Source organism: Accipiter gentilis, chromosome 2 (genome assembly GCF_929443795.1).
Source record: "Accipiter gentilis chromosome 2, bAccGen1.1, whole genome shotgun sequence".
NCBI lineage: Eukaryota > Metazoa > Chordata > Aves > Accipitriformes > Accipitridae > Astur > Astur gentilis.
The window spans coordinates 18,575,407-18,591,511 of NC_064881.1; the positions used below are offsets into that span (position 1 = coordinate 18,575,407).

At 40.0% G+C, this 16,105-nt stretch overlaps 1 protein-coding gene across 4 annotated transcripts in view; it reads right to left on the reverse strand.

Moving 5' to 3' along the window:
• The window catches only part of NCOA2 (nuclear receptor coactivator 2), a 199,144-nt gene that overhangs the window by 117,787 nt on the left and 65,252 nt on the right, over nt 1–16,105 (reverse strand). For all 4 annotated transcript variants that reach the window (XM_049818258.1, XM_049818282.1, XM_049818240.1 and 1 more), the window contains one exon: nt 9,016–9,242. The gene's annotated coding sequence lies outside the window, so the exon portion shown is untranslated. The remainder of the gene's footprint in view (nt 1–9,015; nt 9,243–16,105) is intronic.

Here is a 16,105-nt window from a genome sequence, read left to right on the forward strand (position 1 = left end):
GATTTTAGAAAGTTTGCAACGGAGCATGAATTTATACTGTTCTTTATATTACTGGGGCAATTAGCAGCTTGGTTAGCTGACTCATGCGGGCCCCATTCCTGATAAGGGGAAACAATCTGCCCCCAGCAGCAAACAGGTCTTTCATGCCAGACTCAGAAACCTTACAGGAGTCTGATGAGGCTCAGAGGAATTTACAAGTACCTGGATTTCATGTAGGTCCATAGAGCAATGACATGAGGGAACTGTGATGCAGGAGAATTGCTTTCGTTCAGTTTTATTTAAGAACAACAATTCTGCTATACATACTAGAGGCCAGGCTAATTGCAATAACTGTTTACAACAATGCATGTATTTCTCTATCTGACTGTATTTGAATTAAGTAATCCGGATTATTTGTATAAATACACATACACAAAAGTAACTTCAAAGTTTTTTCTACCGTCAGCTGAAAGAAATATAGTAAGTCGAGTTCTTAAATCTAGCACCCTCTTTGTACATGATTTTTCTATTATTTCATTTTCACCTAAGCCATCTTCATTATTACAAGAGCTTAATGGTTTTCTAAGCGTGAAAATTCTTATAACAGTGAATCTGAAAAAATACAAAGGATAAAAAATATAAATCATATAAAAACCTAAATCTTCACCTAGTATTTAACCTTATGATGATAAAAATACACAACCAAGTGTGGAGATAATTGTTAGAGGCATTTGTTTTGGATGACCTGCACAGATTAAAAAGGTATTCAGTGCTCTCATGTAATGGGTATGCCTATTACCTCAGGATAATAAAAACTTTATAGACTATCACTGCATGCCAGTGAAGAGTACACATACAATTATTTTTTTTAGATTTTTATTTCATATATATATACGGAGCTTTCCAGCTTCCCATGCTCTTTTCAAGTTTAATAGTTATGGTCTCAAATTAATTTCTAAATTCTCCTAAGAGGCAATATAAAACTATAATATCAAAATCCACTAAAAAATTAGTATGTGACTTCACAAATGGCAATTAGAAGTTTGACTCTGAATTACTTCATATGCAAATAAGATGCTTTTTATATGGCATGGTAGCTTGTAATTGATAAGGGCATTTTTAATGAACTGGTTTAAAGGATGTGGTTTTCTATTAGAAGAGGTTGCTTATTACAAGGGGTTTGCAATTATATTTTGATGGTTGGATACAGAACCTCCCACCAGCTAATTCTCACAGACCTCACTTCCTAGTCCTCAGGGTAGTCACCAACCTGACCAACCTGCACATGCCACAAGTAGCTATCCTAAAAATACTGTCAAGATGTCATCATGGAAATAAGACCGGACCACAAGAGAAGGGAGGCTCTTCTACCTGGCCCCTTCCACTCCACCTTCTTCCATTCCCCTGGAGGCAGCCCTCTAAATTGGATTGTGGCAAGCCTCCAATACAGTCCAGTTGCTGGGCAGTATTTGCTGCTGCAGAGCTGCTCTCCATCTCCTTTGGTAAAAAGCAGAGCAGATGGAAATTTCCCGTAGGCTGGTCTTGGCCCACAGACCACTGTTTGGACCATACTCCTTTACGAATAAGAGCAATCTATTCATTGCATCGAACTGACTGGCCCTACTGTCCTCTTTTACAGCACAACCCTATCCAGTCCCTTAACTCAGTGATAAAACACAGCGCAATGTGAACACATTTCATTGCCTGTGCTTGGGCTAGGAAGTAAGCCATGAAGGAAAATATGGCCATGTCACGCTAAGCAAAGAAACACATGAGTAATTCTGGCAAGCACCTAAGATAAGGCTCTTCTGAATAACTGAAGGTAATGTTATATTGATGTTATAATAATTACCTACACACACACAGACACAGAGTAAGCAGAAGCAGCAGCAGAAGCTGTGCAACCATTCTCTTCAGAGTGGCGGCTCTATGTTCTCTTAAAACATTGGAAGACAAGAATAGAAAGGAATCCTTTACACAATTAAAAATGCTATAGACCTTGTTGTGTTCTGAAAGTTTCCAGATTTCATTCAGAATGAAAGAAATACCTCAATATATCTAACAACCATAGATTTTCACAGGACGCAAACGAGTTCTCGCTTTCATTGGTCTTCCGTTGTCTCCCCTGCTAAATTACAGCTAAAAACACTAGGGAGCTTGAAGCAGAAATCTGTCCTGATTTCTGTTCTCTTTGCAATTGCTCTTAGATATATCTTGGTTTTTACACAGAGGCTATTAAGACTGCTTTTGCTTTTAAAACCCCATTCAGAAAGATGAGTCAAGGTTCTGGTCATCGATGTAGCTCTTCTGGTTGTTCCAGTGACAACAAAATGGGTTAGCCAGCTTTTCCTGAAGAAAGGAAAAACTTAGGCAGTACAGGATGAAATAGTCCTTTTAAGGACTATTAACTTTCTTGCATAAAGTCAAAAGATGGTCACTATGAATTTATATTTCATAAGGTCTTGAGTAAGTATTCTCCACTATTTATCTGATAGTTGAAGAGGACAGCTAGGAAAGGGAAGGGAAATGCTTCATATTATGTTTAGGACAGAGTAATGTTTGTCAAGCTCTGCCTAAAGGTTTCTCACAGGGCTTTGCAAAATGCAGAGCCACCTCTCACATGAAGAAAAGCCTCTCTCCAAAAATCCGTCACAAGAAGAAAAGGTCCACTGTCAATTACCATATGCAGCAAGTGCTGCAGCTTCAGTAACCTAGCAGAGCTTCCCTGGAGAAACTCTCCTGGGAGAAGTTCCTTTCCCTGGAAAGGCTCCTCACCAGCTCTTCCCAGCAAGCAGAGTACACGGGGAATATTCAGTAGGTATTTGCTGCTCAAGTGCCTGGTTTCACCAGAGACCGAGAAGTGATGACAGGCCCTTTCTGGATGAAAAGTTAGGGCTCTCCTCAAAGGCCCCCAGCAGCCTAAAACATATTTGAACCAACCCAACAGTACACAGGAGCAGACGAGGAACTCTCTTGTCCTTTTGTACTCACACTTTTCTGCCATACTAAGTGCATGAGCAGAGTCAAAGGCAGAATGGGTGAATTAACTCAGAAAAAAGCTGTCCAAAAAAGCTGAGCAATCAGTCCTCAAAAAATTAATGATAAAAGACTTTGAATAAAGCCAATTTGTAATGGAATGTAAGAAGGGAAGTCCCTAAAGAGAAAAACTGTCTACCAGCTCTGCAGCAGGTTTTGCTGCCCCATGCAGTTTACCATGGCAAGAAGCCAACTTGGCAAGGCTAGCTCTTCTCCGAGGAGCCTGGCAGCACGCCAGCCACACTCACAGGTCTCATTTCTGCTGCCAAGCTCGAGGGGCAATCGAAGATCCCGTTTTGTGAATCTCCAGATCTGGTTATGACCGAGAATATTTGTGTTTTAAAATGTTCTTAAGCAAGTCAAGTTCCCTCTGTTTATACAGTGACTGAACAGGCGAAACAGAATACTTAACCCAGCTAGAGAAAATGAGCCACAGATTGTTAATTATATGGCTGTTTGCACTTTGACTGGAAGAGGAAGTAAGCTGGTTATAACTACTTTGGGCTTTACTCCTGCAACTGCATTGAAACCACATTTATGACAGCTGAAACTATGCAATTTTATATAAATGTGGGCACTTCCTGTTTTTGAAACAAGTCCTCGGCTGCTCGCCCTTACCTCACAGTAACATTGCTGGAACCAGAATGTATTAAATGTGCTCAGTTTTGAAGACTGGTCTTAAGGTCTTCTTTTACTAACTATTGTTTAAAGTGTAGATAAAATGCATGTATTGGACTACTGCTGTCAAGCATCTCTGTTTCTAGGACCATACTCCTTAGGCATTAGGAAACATATGTTTTCCACGTGTGAGACTAAAACGCCCAGCTGTCACCCGGGCCATGCTCAGTCCCTGGTGACGTGGTCATGGTCACTCTCGGACAGGGAGGCAGGCGCGCTGCGTTCTCCCAAGCAGGCAGGCTGCGCTCTGAATTACACACGCTGGCAGATCTCTCGTTTTCCGCTCAATATGCAGTATTTCAAGTAACTTGTAATACCAGCTTTGTTGTTTTGCAGAGTACGGTATTAACCCTTTATTGTGGAAAGTATATGTTCAATTTTATAGACACTGAATATGGGGAGTGACACAGCTCGCCCAGCATAAATCGAAGAAAATCATTATTTGACTAGAAGATAGTTTTGAAAATACCATTTAACAACCCTAATAAGCAGCAGTATGTTTCCTGTGCCTTCTCTCTTACTTTGCTTATTTATGTTAATTGGATCTCACAAACTAAACTTCTGCAATGAGTACAATTACATAAATCAGCACTCTGCTTTTCCACTGACAGTCATTCTCCTAAGAGATTACAGCAGGAAGACTGATCATATTGTTCAATTGAAAAGCAAACGCATATCCAGTAATTCCCGATGATAAAATGTAATAATTCTCACTTACAAAAAAACCCTCACCCGCATTTAATTTACGATGTATTCCTCCAGATTTAGTTTGTGACATACTGCTTGAGAGCCAAGTACCCCATAAATGCAAGATATTTACAGTCAAGATCACCAAAATCCTTAACACAGAGAAGCATCAGCATTTCTAGTACCTTTGGTTTGCTCTCCAAGATCACAGCCTCTTAATTCTGACCATTAGGTCCCACCCTTTAACTATGAGAACTTGCCAGTTTTGTGGTGCTAACAGAGAGTGAACAATTACAGACCTCTTAGTCTCAAACTGGAAGAAGATTAAATAAAGATTCGGTTTTAAAGTCCTTATGCAAAAACCTCCACCTAAAAGAAACACTAAAGCTAAAATTTCTAATTCAATTACACCCGAGAGATTGATTTCTTTTCACTTCACTTTCAGAGTAAACACAGTACACAGTCTAACTCATGCACTTCTTTAAAAACACTTCCCTTGGTCGCGTTCTTCCTGCCTCAAGTCAAGGCACAGTTTCGAAGTGGCAGAAAAGCCAATTTGCAACTAGAAGGGGCTGGCCCTGCTGTCCCTCTTCCAGATCATCTTCAGCACAGACATTTGTCTAACTCTGCAGTCAGCAAGTTCAAAGAGTTAAAGAGTCAGCCAAGTAACCCAACCAAAAATGCAGTTAGCTGACCACTGTTTGTCTCCCTAAGCCAACTCACCCCAGAGCCGCAGCAGCAGCGGCGCTGGTGTGAGGGAGACGGGGTAATACCTCAGCACAGAGGGTGCAAACCACGCTGCTGGAAGCCGTTAGACCACGCTTAGCTACAATGATGACGCGTTTGTCACATCTCCACAAAAACTGGACCCACGTTCAACCCCTATCATCCAAAGAAGGGAGGACATAGAAAAACGCAATTCGTGGGCTGTAGTCTAGAGCTGCCCAATTACCTCAAAAGCCTCACTGAGCTACAGACTCAAACTCAAAGTCTCAACTCCTCTTTTGGCTCTTTTTTGACTGAAGCCTACTGTTTCTACACAGAAGCACTCAAGTCCAGATCTTTGCAAACTTATTCCCAAAAGTAATGCAAGCATTTCTAATAAGGAAAAGAAAAAAATACTTAATGAAGGCAACCCGGATTAGCTAAACGATACATCACAGTGGAACAATTCTGCTGTTAAAGATCATGCAGATGTTACAATGGAGTCAAAGAAAGCCTTTCTTTAGCTACAGCACAGCTGCTGCATACAACTTCAAAAAGACTTGGCACAGGACTTCAGCCACGCAACTTCCCCCTCACTTCATTTCATGCACGTCATCTGAAACTTCAGCGAGCTGCACCAAGGACAAAACTGACACAAGGGTTGTTTGGAACATCTTATCAACAGTGGGGCAGATCATTGCGCTGCCAATGCTCACATGCACCTTCACAAAACTCAACTATACCTCTCCATTCCTCCTCAACCCAGCAATCCCTCAAAAGCAATGCTATCCCACACTGCTGTCCCTCTTATTTATACTTGCATTATCTTCTAATTTAAAGACAACCGAATTACCACATAATTAACATATATTAAAGCTTCAAAAATAGCCATAATAAAAAGTAAAAGACATTATCTGTTAAAGTAACATTAGAAAGTATTATCAACTTCCGTTCACATCCTTCATACACTGAGCTACTCTCAAGTCAGACACCCTGACCACGAAGCTGAAATTGCCATAGCTTACAATCATACTGAATGTACATGCTTAATGTCAGTCTTATATTTTCCACATAATATATGCACTACAAAGAAAATATATATTCACTGTCTGAATTCAAAGTTCAGCTTTTCCTTTTAAATGTGTCAAAGTATTACAGCTAGTTACATGTAGTACACAAGAACTTGTGTTGATTTTACATATTTAACAGTAAAGCACACAGAACTTAATTTTATCTGCATACTAACATTACACTTGTGATTTCCTTTCAGTGATGATTTTGATAGGATATGTACCTGAGAAACCTAAACTGCTTTAAGATGTGTGCATGTCTATGAAATTAAATTAGAGCATTACTGATGCATAGGAACAGAATCTTACAAACTGTTTTTAATTTCTCCCTTTTTCTTCTTTTATTAATTCATATGACATCAGCTCATTCACTCTTAGGACATTCTTAGCTTCCACCATATGAAGCCATAAACTGATTTGTCACCTACAATATTCTTCTGACAACTGTGAAGTTACAGACAAAGAATAATTAGCCCAAACGAGAAAAGAGCAGTAGGAGCAACTAAAATTCTGTTAACATTCAAACTTTGTAAGTAAAGCAGAGTAGAAAAAACCTGCAGAAACAAGGAAATACAAGCTGAAATGCACCAAAAGAGTTTTTTTTTGAAAAGAATTACTCAGTTACTTCATTACTAAGAACTTGAAAAAAATCTGGAAACCCACTACTTTAAAGAATATTAGTAATGTTGATTAAAAACAGTGAAGAAAACTCATTAAAGCAAAGGTAAACCTTGAAATACTAGAAATATTAACCACAGTATTACTGTATTCATGAAAACATAACACTTCAAAATGACCTACTTTAATAATAGTAAAAAAAAAAAAAAAAGAAAAAAAAAAGAAAGAATATGGGCACTAAACCCCCAACTCTACTGGTTTTATAAAACACCATCTACTTCTCAGAATTAGTAACAGACTCATGAAACTGAACCAATTTGTTCAACAGATGTTTCAGTTAACCCAAAGGAATTTTACTTTTCTATTGTAGAAATAGAGTGCGCTGAATAAAATTCCACTATTATTAGCAGCTTTAAAAATATATTAGCTCAAAATTAGCTTCCATTTCCATTCTTTCTTTCTTTCACGTAACAGAAAACATTTTCCATACCGGATTAGACGTGCCACCGAAATAAAGTAGGCACATTGATAAAACAAGTCGCCCTCCTCCTCCCCCCGCCTCCCATTTTATGGGATACACAGAAACGGCAGAGTTTTTATTTTTCTTGGCGTTCCTCTCTCCACATTAGCCGATAATCTTCCCTGCATAGCTCTGCCAGTGCGCTGCCCCGCAGGCCCACAACACCCCTGCTGTTACAGTCCCGTGCTTTTCTCCAGCGGGCTCTGTGAACCGTGCGATCCTTTCGTAACGTGTGCTATTGCATCAGTCTAATTGCAACATAATTTTCAATGCTCTAGGTAAAGCAAATAATTTCATTTGTAACTTCTGCTCATAAAATACAGATTCTTTCCCTACCTTTTTTGTTTATGTTTAAAGATTTAAAGAACAACTTGCACTGCACAGCAGTAGTCAAACAAAAATACCTCAGGTTTTCTTAGAAAGCAGCACTTAAAACTATTGCTGTGCCTAAAGCATTACTGCAGCCTTTCACAGAGCCATATGTAGTAGATCCCCCATGAGCAGGCTGGAAGGGGAATGTGCACTCTTATTCTGTGTATTTAATATAATATTTAGCCATTATCAAAGCTTCATAGCTTTTACTGTCTCTCTCCTGCAACAGAGAGTTAACAGCTTATCTGGCAAGCACACTCACTACGTTTCTAGGCACCGAAGACACGCTCTTGGTTAATTCATAAAATCTGATCTAACGTTAGATATTTTGCATTCAGGTTAGCTAAGTTAAAACAATATTTAGCTTAACCATGCCTTGGCCAAAAAATTCTCTGTTATCTACTGATTACAACAGCATTGTAGCTATAGAAATCACACTGGGAAAATACAAATCCCGAGCCGGAAGAAATGCAGATGAAATTCTGACCTCAAGTCATTCTGATAGTGGGCATTACAAACACTGTCTGCTTTGTATCTGATACAATAACCAGGCACAAGGCATGTGCCTGCAAAGAATGATGAATTTATGTGTCATTTTGGTTTTCTGTACATATATTATCTGAGTTGACAGCATCAAAAAATGCTGTGCTTCTTGCACCCCAAATTGTATTATGTGATACAAACATCTATGCTAAAAACAATCTGCAGAGGCAAGCACTCACAGGAGGAAATGTCAAAAGTAAGTTTTAGAGAAACCTAAACTTTGCCTTTGTTTGCTTCTGTGGCATGGTATACACCACAGTTATGTCATACCATTTCCACAGCACCTCTGCTTCATTCAGCGTACAGAATTACCACTAATCAAAACAGTAATCTGTTTTACTCTTGGTATTTGGCATATGGTCCAATACCTTATTTACTGCATGCTACTCAAATTTTTTTTGGAAGACGGAACAAGTAATTTCTTTGTGAATTCAATGGTGCAGCTGAGTGCTTCATCAACATAATGGTTAGTCCTAGTGTTACTCTGTTACTCCTAACTTAGAATAACTGTTATTCCTAACTTCCTAACTACAAAGCAGTGACAGCTTTAAGGTCAAAATGATTCTCCAATTCTGAAGACAACTCTGTCTCCAGTTTGGCATAACTCTGACCTAATTTTTTCACAGCGCTTAGCATTACGTTGTGCTTTATACAGCACTTTCAAACCTCAGCCCCCACTGCCTCACTTGCCGTTATCAGTGCTCAGCACTTTTCCAAATCAGATCCAAAGATCTCAAGTCATCCACAAGAAAGCAAGACACGTACAGTTAGCAAGGACATGAGAAAAACCAAGATTGAGCAACTTACCTAGCATCACCTAGGAAGTCTGAGTCCCGTTCGCCAGGGCAGCATGCAGCTGCAGAGAGCACCAGAACGGCTTCTGCCTCCTGTGATCCCCTGCCTCGCCCGCCACGCACGTCCTGACTTCTGCTGGAAGTGAGGCAGGGGTACTACAGAGAACAGCCTTCTCCACTGCATCAACCAGATTCATTCCCAGAGCAAGTCCATCCTGCGCACCGAATGAAGCAGTGGTCCTGCAGAAAAAAACCAGCCTGTCAGCGCATGGTTAAATATCATTAGATTATAAGGCTTCCTCATGAGGGGCCAAACAAAAGAGCTTTGCAAAGATAAGCTCAGTTTTAACATTCCTTGACTTGAAAAAATGTTTGCATTCACCACTTCTAGAAAAAAAGAAAATCACACATCAGACCTTGTACGACGGGGTCACACTGACACCTACAAAAACCAGCAGTGGGGTCAAAATCCTTAGATTTACCATGCAGCTCTTGTGGCAAAGGAGTAAAACGGTTGCAAGCACAAAACAATTCTCTGCATGGGGACAAGCCATAAGTGATGGTTAAAAACTTATTCTCAAGGAGCTACTGAAATCAAAGAGTGTTTACTTATTCAAAGATCTCTATAGAAAAGGACCTTCCAGAACAAACTCCTCTGCCTGTTTTCCTCAAGCCATATCCTCTGGCCCATGTCGATTCAAGCCCTCGTCCTTCTTCGTTCCTACCTTCAATGCCCTTCCCAAGTCTCTCCTCACCCCCACTGCCCAAGGCTTTTCGTCTCTCCTGGCTCAGTCACTTCCAGGCTTGGCTGGCAGTGCCACGCTCTCCCCCTTGACTCCCCTCCTTCCTCCCCTCCTTTGTTCCCCAACATGCTGTCATATTAACACACGCTCTCACCATGGGTCTCTCCCTTCTGTTCACAGTCTACAATATTTTGGGGCCAGGACCACGCCAGGGCCCCGTGTGTGCCACTGCCCACGGGTCTACTTCTGGCTCTCAGGCGCTGGTGTACGAGGCACTGGTTTCATCCCCCAGCTCAGCCTCCCCCTCCCCTTACAGGCCATACAGCTCTCACATGCTCAAGACAGCATGTGAGAACTGTGATTTCTTTAAAAGGTTACAGTTTGGTTAGATCTGAGATTTTCGCAGTGCTGACAAAGGCAAAGCTGTGACTCATAAGCTGCTCTTCTTCCCCGGTGCCTATCACCAGCGCTTCCCACACTGCCATCTAACTCCTAGTATCTGCTTCAAAGGGAGGGACACGGAACATTTCCAAAAAAAAAGGTTCTTCAAAAAAAAAAAAAAAAAATCTACAATGAGAAATAACTTCTTCCACACATTCTTACAGATAGCTAAATAATTGTGGCAGACAAAAAAGATTAAGCTAGAGGCAACTGCCTAGTCCCAAAGGCTAATGTTTTGCAAAGTTATAAAAAACTCCAACCAGCATCCTATACTGGGAAGCATCAGACAGCCTTCCTTACTGCAATTCCTGGCACACCCCTTTCAGCCCTTAATAGCCTAAGTCATTCAGCTTGTTGAAATGGTAACTGTGCAAATATTAACACCTGAGACCAGTGATCAAACTGAGAGGAGTAGTGGTTGCAGGTGGACAGTGCCAGAGTGAACATCACACAAGTTGCCTTTGTCCTCACCACCAGTTTTGTTGCATGTCTACACGCAATGTTCAAACAGCATCATCAGATAACAGTGCACAGTCCAGCTAGTGTTTCTTCAGATGCCACTGTTTTCCTCCTAGAGGTACCAATGCTTGCCTGCAAAGCTGCAGCTGCTCACTAAAATACTTCTAGGCCATGAAAACCTGAAGTAAAATGGGTTAGCTTCATTCCTGAGGAAGGTCACACACAACTAACAGAGATAATTTAAGCAAATCCATTTTACTTCACATTTGCACTAAATTAGGAGCAGCCGTGTATCAGTTAAAGAGGAAGGGTAACTTCGTATAATACTATAGCTTGTGATCATCTGCCCCTGCCTGGAGGAAAAATAATGTTCTTGTACGAAACTCTGGGAAACTTTTTCTTGCCTTTTCTCTATTTAGCAGTTATTTATCTCAGCATGAAAAACAAATGCAGCATGCTGTCAGGTAATATACAGAAAGAGGAAAACCTCTCAAAACAGACAACACATTCTTTTAGAGCAAAATCCAATTTACAGATTTTTTTACTGAGCTCTTAATAGCAAACAAGACAACAATTTCGTGATGGCTCTTGTAAATACTTCTGTACAAACATGGTCCAGAAAAGCAGACCAAGAAAGAGAAAAACAGTGTCATATGCTCATGGATGGATGCAAATTATAGTATGGATTAAATGCATTAGGACATTTATTTTTCAATAAGAAATAATTATTTCCAAGGAATGACTAAATATTCCTGTGAGATTGTATTTAGTGTAGAGACATCCGATGTTCCTAATTTTCAAAAAGCACTTATTAACAATGGGAAAAAAAGTATGTGACCCACATGCACACTCCTAGAACATCCATGTTTATTCGTACAAAAATAAACTGAGAAGCTTCAACATCAGTGTGTAAAACATAATGAAGCATTAAAAGCACATTTCTGTTTTCAAAAATAAATAATAAATAATTTTATTATAGCTTGGATTCAATTCAATAATGAAACTGGCTATCAAACATCCATAATATTTTTTTTAAGGTCAGAATAATTATCTGATCACTAGTTACAGTTAAGATTAAAAATATAATTAGGTTGAAGGAAACTTCAGCACTTCAATGTACAATCATGGAAACTACACGAAACTTCTTCCTTAAAAAAGAGAGCAAAATTTCATGCACTATTTCATTTGGCAGAGTATAACATATTTGCTGTCAGCAAAGGACTTTTTTCAATGAAGAAAAAGGAAAAGAAAGTATTTCCATTCATACAGCACTGCCCAACTGATTAGAAGCATCGGGCACTGGTAGTTGTCTCTCAACTGTAAGCAACTGTAATAAATTTAGTACCTGCAGACCACTATATAGTGTTCCTAAAAACTCATCTGAAATCCACCAGAACTCCAAAAATGCTGTTTGTTTAACATAAACTAACCCAACTATTTTGTCATTGAAATCAATATTTATGGGCTAAAACACTACATCAAGTAGGAAAGCTTTAATGTAAAACAAATCATAAAACACTGATAATGGAAATGCTTGAAAAGCCTCTAGGACTACATGTATTTATATAAAATTTGTGAATATATAAACACACGGTTATATACGTCAAGAAAAAGGTGAGGCTCAGTGCAGTGCACTAATCATCAAAAAGACTAATCTTCCTTAGGACAAGTGTGTTCTTACAAGGACTTAAGCCAGCTGGCTGAAGTATATCGAACATCTTACCCAACAGCAAAGATTCATCCAAGACCATTAATTCATTGTAAGGTAAGATTCTTTTCTTTTTTTTTTTTTTTTTTTTAAGTACTTTCCAGCATTTTTAAAGTACAAGTTATTCCCTGACAACCTTCAGCAGCTTTTTGTTACTAATACAATTATCACAAAAGCCACGCTACAATGCAAACAGCGTATTTGCTATGATCAATGTACTGGCATTATTTGATGAGGGATTCTTCTCTACATTGTAAACTTAATTCTGTTATTATGTTTGTTTAGGGAAGCTGTTCTTTAAATCATCATAAGGAACATAATTTCCTACAACACCAGAACCTTCAGTCATCAAAATTCCCAAAATCATGCTTCCCTTTTTAATTTCAAGACATATCTCAAAGGATTGTAATATCCTATATAACTACTGCTACACTAGCATCAACACAAAAACTACTTCATGCATTGATCAATATGTATAGTGTAGTTTACTCTTTTATTTCAATCTGTTCAAATAACATGACACAATGAGCTCAGTATAAAACATTATGGTTCTTATGCAAATAAAGACTCCCACATTAAGGTTACTGCTCTACAATACATTGCACACAGCTGCTCACAGCTTGTCCTCACACTGAAATGTAGATTAAAATGGAATAGTACCTGTATTCCATTGATTTTATTGACTTATGGCATATTATTAAAAGAAATTAAAGAAATCCGAGTTACCAGTACTGACAACAGTACCTACAACTTCCCACTGCTGTGGCACAGCATCCTTAATTTTGTGGCTCATTGTCAAATGAAAAGACGACGATGTCTTGAAAGCCAAGCCTGACACAAGAAGCACCCACAACACCAACCCTCTACTGCTAACCCCATCCCCAGCACCATCGTGAGTTCAAGAGAATTTAGCTTCAGTTAAATATTTTCAAGGTCAAATGCCTTTTCCATTCTTTACCAACCATCCAGGAAAACATCAGGTGCAAAGTGAACCATAGTTTTATAGACATCAACTCATGTCCCCCACTGACTTTCTTAGGATCTTCAACAATTCCAGCACCTCAAGCACTGTTCTGACTAACTAAAGGTTTTACTTGGTCATTTCATAAGCACTTATTTTAGACCAATATTTAAGCTCACCTCACTTCATGTACTCCACAAAATAATTTGTTTTTCTTACTCTATGAATGACAGTGCCAAAAATAGCTACTGAGCAAATAGTAAAGCGTATATAGTAGTACGTTATCCATATGGTATCAACTAAAATAAATCTACTTATAGTCTGGTAAGTTTTCAAAATAATGCACTTGAGTCTCAGATTTGTAAAACTTGGAAGTTATATACGTATGTGTGATTTGACTTTTTTTTCTTTTTTTTTTTAAATTAAATCAGAGAGTTATAAAAGCAAAGCTGAGTAACAGCACAAACATGAGGATATCTTGGAATAGAATCATACAGTGTTTTGGGCTGGAAGGGACCATAAAGATCATCTCATTCCAACCCCTCTGCCATGGGCAGGGATACCTTCCACTAGACCAGGTTGCTCAAAGCCCCATCCAAACTGGCCTGGAACACTTCCAGGGATGGGGCATCCGTAACCTCTCTGGGCAGCCTGTTCCAGTGCCTCACCACCCTCGCAGTGAAAAACTTTTTTCCTAATATCTAATCTAAATCTGCCCTCTTTCAGTTTAAAACCGTTATCCCTCATCCTATCACTAAACTTCTTGATAAAGAGTCCCTCCCCTTCTTTCCTGTAGGCCCCCTTTAGGTACTGCAAGGCTGCTATAAGGTCTCCCCAGAGCCTTCTCTTCTCCAGGCTGCACAACCCCAACTCTCGCAGCCTGTCTTCACAGCAGAGGTGCTCCAGCCCTCTATTCATCTTCATGGCCCTCCTCTGGACTTGCTCCAGAGGTCCATGTCCTTCTTCTGTCGGGGGCCCCAGAGCTGAACGCAGTACTCCAGGTGAGGTCTCACAAGACTGGAGTAGAGGGGGAGAATCACATCCCTCGAACTGCTGGTCATGCTTCTTTTGATGCAGCCAGGATGCGATTGGCTTTCTGGGCTGTGAGCACACATCGCTAGCTCATATTCAGTTTTTCATCCACTAATACCCCCAAGTCCTTCTCCTCAGGGCTGCTCTCAATCCACTCATCACCTGACCTGTATTTGCGTTTGGGATTGTTCTGACCCACGTGCAGGACCTTGCACTCGGCCTTGTTGAACTTTGTGAGGTTCACACAGGCCCACCTCTCAAGCCTGTCAAGGTCCCTCTGGATGGCATCCCTTACCTCCAGTGTGTCAACTGCACCACACAGCTTGGTGGTGTTGGCAAACTTGCTGAGGGTGCACTCGATCTCACTGCCTGTGTCACCAGCAAAGAAGTTAAACAGCACCGGTCCAATACTAATCCCTGAGGAACGCCACTCGTCACGGGTTTCCACTTGGACATCGAGCCATTGACCGCAAGTCTTTGAGTGCGACCAGCCAGCCAGTTCCTCATCTGCTGAGTGGTCCATCTGTCAAATCCACTGTCATGTGGGACAGTGTCAAATGCTTTGCACAAGTCCAGGTAGATGACATCTGTTGCTCTTCCCTTATCCATTAACGCTGTAACACCATCGTAGAAGGCCACCAAATTTGTCAGGCACAATTTGCCCATAGTGAAGCTATGTTGGCTGTCACTAATCACCTCCTTATTTTCCATGTGCCCTAGCATAGTTTCCAGGAGGATCTGCTCTATAATCTTGCTGAGCACACAGGTGAGACTGACTGGCCTGTAGTTCCCCAGGTCTTCCTTTTTTCCCTTTTTAAAAATGGGGATTATGTTTCCCCTTTTCCCATCAGTGGGAACTTCCCCAGACTGCCACAACTTCTCAAGTATGATGCAGAGAAAGCTAACAGAAAGTCCTTAGAATAAATGCAAATACACCTGTAGTATTCTGTGGCCACTGAACTGGCTCTTAGGACATATCTCAGAGTGAAGATGGCTCCTGGCATGCATTTGGCAGTACTGTACTAAAGCAAACCTTTTAAAGTTATCCCCACTCTTATTATTGTGGCTTAGAACAGGAATACACTGTGACCTTTATTTTTCTGAGCAAACCCCCCTTTTTTGCTACAGGGTTTTATGACTATTTTTAACCTATGCTTTAGTTTTCACCTAGGTAACTTTCAGAAATTTGAAAACACATGATAATATTCATACATTTGCCAAAGACAAAAGAAAGTTCTCCATGGAGTAGAGAATAAAAAAATAGAAGAACTGAGAAATTTTATTGCTCCTAAACATACAAAAATGCATGTCATGCACAGGTTCCTTAATAGAACGATGATCATTAAACTCTATTATACTGTTTGTGCCTAATTTGTGAGATTCGTTGAATAAAATGTCCTTTTTTTACACCATCTTGCTATTCCAGTAGTGTGCTTATCTCCAGAAATTGTAGGTTTTGAGCCTGAAGTCCATGATGAGACGGAGCAGAGAATATTTTCTAACAGATACTCTGTGAGAAAATGGGGGTTTGGTGCCTCAAAGCTTGACAGCTGTGATCTAATATGCTGATTTCTCCTCTACCCCCTGGGCTACATTTGTAAAACTTAATAATCTCCTTTTCAAGATCTCTTATTTGAACCCACAAATCCTTCCTCTCATGGAAATACCCCAAACACCACCACATTATTCTGGACAGAAATGTTCAAAGTGTGCTGTTACACAAGGGTGCCGAGCCAACCTAACATCTAACTACTATTTA